The sequence below is a fragment of the Anabrus simplex genome, chromosome 11 (assembly GCF_040414725.1).
Source record: "Anabrus simplex isolate iqAnaSimp1 chromosome 11, ASM4041472v1, whole genome shotgun sequence".
NCBI lineage: Eukaryota > Metazoa > Arthropoda > Insecta > Orthoptera > Tettigoniidae > Anabrus > Anabrus simplex.
The window spans coordinates 97,460,948-97,466,829 of record NC_090275.1 but is presented as its reverse complement, the minus strand read 5'-3'; the positions used below and the strand labels follow the sequence as shown (position 1 = coordinate 97,466,829).

The following is a 5,882-nucleotide window of genomic DNA, read 5'->3' as shown; positions in this document are numbered from 1 at the left end:
GAGGAACGACAAGGCGTGTACGGCCCATGCTAAGAGAGTAAGAGAGAAGGGTAGTGAAAGAAAAATTCATGATTAAGTGGATCCTTCAGTTTATTCAATAAATAGGCAAATAATTATGTCACCTTTTATAGCTGAATTGTAGATTTGTCCCTGAGGGCGTGAAGAGGACGTTGTCCCGCGGCGGCTGCGTCGTCTTGCGGTCGGCGTCGGCGTTGTCTTCCGTCGATGGTGTTTGTATTAGTGTTGATGACTCGAACCAGAGGCAGGAACGGGGAAATGTGGAGCTTCCACATTTGACGTCATGGGGTACTGGTGTGACACTTCCCTATGGCGAAGCACGCCGAAATAGTTCCCACAGCAGCAAGGATAAAGTTAGAGTCACAGTTCGTATTTGGAATAATACGCAAATGAAACAATCTAGGACCTTCCGAGGTGCGGTGATCAAGCACTTCATAAAGAAAATCGAGTACAGTCTCTGCACTGTACTCCACCAGCATAATACATTTGTTGAAATAAATGACAGTCCAAGTTCCAGTACGTCGTGATTTTCAGATTATCACAGGCACTTAAGATCATAATGCAACACAGTTCAAAGCTGACACAATTAATGCAAGAACACAGTTTTAAACGAATTCAAAGCTGGCACAGTTTATGTGAGAACACAGTCTTTAAATGAATTCAAGCTGGCGAGAACACAGTCTTTAAACGAATTCAAAGCTGACACAATTAATGCAAGAACACAGTTTTAAACGAATTCAAAGCTGGCACAGTTTATGTGAGAACACAGTCTTTAAATGAATTCAAGCTGGCGAGAACACAGTCTTTAAACGAATTCAAAGCTGACACAATTAATGCAAGAACACAGTTTTTAAACGAATTCAAAGCTGGCACAGTTTATGTGAGAACACAGTCTTTAAATGAATTCAAGCTGGCGAGAACACAGTCTTTAAACGAATTCAAAGCTGACACAATTAATGCAAGAACACAGTTTTTAAACGAATTCAAAGCTGGCACAGTTTATGTGAGAACACAGTCTTTAAATGAATTCAAGCTGGCGAGAACACAGTCTTTAAACGAATTCAAAGCTGACACAATTAATGCAAGAACACAGTTTTTAAACGAATTCAAAGCTGGCACAGTTTATGTGAGAACACAGTCTTTAAATGAATTCAAGCTGGCGAGAACACAGTCTTTAAACGAATTCAAAGCTGACACAATTAATGCAAGAACACAGTTTTAAACGAATTCAAAGCTGGCACAGTTTATGTGAGAACACAGTCTTTAAATGAATTCAAGCTGGCGAGAACACAGTCTTTAAACGAATTCAAAGCTGACACAATTAATGCAAGAACACAGTTTTTAAACGAATTCAAAGCTGGCACAGTTTATGTGAGAACACAGTCTTTAAATGAATTCAAGCTGGCGAGAACACAGTCTTTAAACGAATTCAAAGCTGACACAATTAATGCAAGAACACAGTTTTTAAACGAATTCAAAGCTGGCACAGTTTATGTGAGAACACAGTCTTTAAATGAATTCAAGCTGGCGAGAACACAGTCTTTAAACGAATTCAAAGCTGACACAATTAATGCAAGAACACAGTTTTTAAACGAATTCAAAGCTGGCACAGTTTATGTGAGAACACAGTCTTTAAATGAATTCAAATATACAGCCGGACCGAGAGACGAATTATGTCGCGACGTGCTTACTTGCACCACTCGCTGACTCACGGCTTACTGCCGACTCACTCCACTCTCTGCCTTCAGCACACTGCCGTCGCATACCGCACACTCTCTTTCTGCTTTACTGCAGGCTCTCTGCTTACATTCTGCCTTACCCCAGGCTGGCGACTCGCTTATATTTCGTTCATGCAGCAATGGAACACGAAGGAACCTTCTGCGTGACGTCGCTTGTCCTTGGCCGGTGTTCTGGAACGTCGCGAACTTGCTCGCAGTTCCCATTATGCCTGTGCGCTCGGCGCAAGTTTTAAATGCTTACGGCCGGGTGTTAGCGAGCTTCTCTTAATAAAAGAATGAAACGTGAATGCTCGTAGGGTGTTACCGTTTCATCATGTCTGTTCGGAGCTTCGGTTGCATTCCGACCTGGCAGTCCAGTTAAAAGTAATGTATGTGTATTCATCGCTGCTGAACACACTTGCCATTGTCGATAAGCAGACAGTAAATATAGTGCGGCTGTATCATACACCAGCCTAGATGTATGCGGTCGAAAACGATGTTTACTAATACAAGGGGTGCATTCGACCGGGAACGCTGAGTAACTTGTTGCGAGTGTGACTCTGTTCCTTATCTCTTCATATTCTGACGTAACCTGCCCGCTGGCAGTCGTTCCCCTGTTAAAAGTAGGTGGTAGGCACCCCACACATCACTTGTGCATGCGGGACATTTATAAGTAGAAAGTACGGCGTCCGGGAGCCACCTTGTACTAAAATTGGAACGATACAGAGAAGATTAGCATGGCCCCTGCGCAAGGATGACACGCAAAATCGTGAAGCGTTCCATATTTACCTGCCTGGCCGAGGCGATAAAGGCGTGGTCGGTTCGCCCGGAAGGACGTGGGTTCGAATCCCCGTCAAGAAGTCGTTAAATTTAAGAAACTAGATTTCCCCTTCCGGAGGTGCACATGACCCTGAGGTTCACTCAGCCTACACCAAAAATAAGTACCAGGTTAATTCCTGGGGGCAAAGGCGGCCGGGCGTAGAGCTAACCACTCTACCCCATCAAGTGCCGAGGTTACGGATAGTGGAAGCCTTTACCTTCCACCCCTCCAAGGGCCTTCACGGCCTCTACGGAGAAGACCAGATCACCACCACCACCTGGGAGAGGGGCGTACATAGTATGGTCGTGACTTCCACGTTCCTTCCAAGAATTTCTTTGCTCACTGTCGGAGGCAGACCTTCACAAGGCCTGATAGAGGCCAATGTAATTTGACGGAAAGCTCGGCTGTGTTAAATATATATAACTGTTTTTAATCCAGTTAGGATATTTATTTCTTTATTTTAATTCATTATTATTATTGAGGAGCTTAATGGGGTAGCAGCTTAGCTGCCTGCCTGCCATCCCGATGACCGTGGTTTGATTCCCAGTGTTGCTGCGTTGGGATTGCCAGTCGAAAATCGGGTGGTTTCCGCCTGGCCATGCGACGTTAAATCACTGGCCGCAACTCTTTCATCTTCACTGTGTGAGGGGACTATGAGCAAGCGGGATAAGCTGCGGAAGATGATGATGATGATTATTATTATTATTATTATTATTATTATTATTATTATTATTATTATTATTATTATTATTATTATTATTAGGGTCCGTCCCTTGTCTTTCTTTGGCCGATATCTTCATTTTTCTTGTGTCGGATCCCTTCCTAAAGAACTACAAAATATGCCCTAAAACTAGGTAAATATGCCTTAAACCAGCTAAATATTACCTAAACTAGTTAAATATGGCCTAAAGTAGTAAAATATGCCCTGAAACTAGCTAAATATGACCTCAAACTAGCTGAAAATGCCTTAAACCTAGTTAAACATGCCCTAAAACTATCTAAATATACCTCACTAGCTAAATATGCCCTAAACCAGCTAAATATGACCTAAAACTAACTAGACATGACCTAAAACTAGTTAAATATGACCTGCAACTAGATAAACATGACTGAAGAATAGGTAAAAATATGACAAGCATTTTAGGGATAGGTAACTAGTATCAGGGTATTACTATTTAAAAAAATTATATTTGCTTTACGTCGCACCGACACAGATATGTCTTACGGCGACGATGGGATAGGAAAGGCCTAGGAATTAGAAGGAAGCGGCCGTTAAGGCACAGCCCCGGCATTTGCCTGGTGTGATAATGAGAAACCACGGAAAACCATCTTCAGGGCTGCCGACAGTTGGGCTCGAACCCACTATCTCCCGATTACTGGATACTGCCCGCTTTTAAGCGACTGCAGCTATCGAGCTCGGTATTACTAAAATTAAACGTGTCAAAAGTAAGTTATAAGCGATCATACAGCAGACACTTTTAATCATGCAAAGTGACAGAGTTACAGCAGGATTTTCTAAAACTTTATTCATTATTTCAGTATCTCAGCCCTGAGGCGCAGTTTTCATTTTGTTTTCCTTAAAAAATAACCAAAATAAACGAAGTATTAGCACGCGTTTTGGTATCTGTCGGCGTACGTTCGTACAGCATCACATTCTCGGAATAATGATTTATAAATCTGCCACCTATCTCTTTCGGGAAAAGAAACAAAAGTATTTTGAACTGCAGGATTTAGAAATCCTCATTTTTAACTAAAATATTAAAAATATAACCAAATACGACCTTATATCACTAAAATGAACAAAATATGACCAAATATGACTTTATATCACGAAAATAAACAAAATATAACCAAATATGACCTTAAATCACTAAAATGAACAAAATATAACCAAATATCACCTTATATCACTAAAATGAACAAAATATGACCAGATATGACTTTATTTCACTAAAATGAACAATATATAACCAAATATGACCTTATATCACTAAAATGAACAAAATATGACCAAATATGACCTTATATCACTAAAATTAAAATGAACATAATATGACCAAATATGGCATTATATCACTAAAATGAACAAAATATGACCAGATATGACCTTATTTCACTAAAATGAACAATATAAAACCAAATATGACCTTATATGACTAAAATGAACAAAATATGACCAAATATGACCTTATATTACTAAAATGAACAAAATATAATCAAATATGACCTTATATCACTAATATGCACAAAATATGACCAAATATGACCTTATATCACTAAAATGAACAAAATATGACCAAAGTAATTAAAATGTACGAGATATGTTCTTACATGCAACATAAAATTTCTTTAAACGAGGTTAGGAACCCATCATTCACAGTCATTTCTCATATTTCTGGTAAATGACCTCTCGAATTAAGTAAAAATTAACTAATGATGATGATTATGTTGATGATGATGACGATGATAGCTACTGTTATTTGGCATTGAATATAATCCGCGCTATCCCCTGACTGTCTTCAAAGGCGACTAAAAGGGGCCTCAAGGGCTCCGAATTTGGGATCGTGGGTTGGTGACCACGGGGCCCTTAGCTGAGTCCTGGCTTTACTTCCACTTACTTGTGCCAGTATCCTCACTTTCATCTGTCCTATCCGATCTCCCTTGGTCAACTCTTGTTCTTTTCCGACCTCGACGGTATTAGAACACTCGAGGCCCAGGGAGTTTTTAGTTTTAACGCCCTTGGTGGCCCTTGTCTTTCTTTGGCCGAAACCTTCATTTTTCGAAGTGTTGGATCCCTTCCATTTTTTTCTCTCTGATTAGTGCTATATAGAGGTCCTGTCGTGAACGGCGGCTCACGACGCGCCTTCCGCGTATTAACGAGAGAGCGAAAGGGTTCGAATGGGATTCGAATCCGCCAACTCCAGGGTAGAAAGCCTGTGATTTAAAAGTAGCAGGCATATGAGCGCATGTATATATGAAGGGAAATGATAGGAGAGTTTGTGTATATTCATAACTCATAATTCATAACTGACAGTAATAATAATAATAAGAGAAATAACAGAATATTTCAAAGAAGGATTTAGAATATTCGATGTTGCTTTGGGAGCTCGTAAGCCAAGAGCTTTGTGTCTTAATATTGTGAAACATTGTGTAAGTTAAAATACGCACTTCTTTTGGGTTAGAAATATACAGAGTCACGTGTAAGAGACGTAGAAACAGCTTCCAAATGTTCTAGAACAATGTGTGTAATGCAACGTGACAGGGTGGTTCCGTGCGCAACAACCAATCGGAGAACAGTGCAGTTGTGACGTGAACTAGTGACTTGT

General features: G+C 40.3%; 1 non-coding gene across 1 annotated transcript; it reads left to right on the top strand.

Annotated features, from left to right (window-relative positions):
- Positions 1 to 2,420: 2,420 nt before the first annotated feature.
- Positions 2,421 to 2,525, top strand: LOC136883597 (U6 spliceosomal RNA). The gene has a single exon (XR_010861280.2). It is a non-coding gene; the product is annotated as a U6 spliceosomal RNA (small nuclear RNA).
- Positions 2,526 to 5,882: the final 3,357 nt, after the last annotated feature.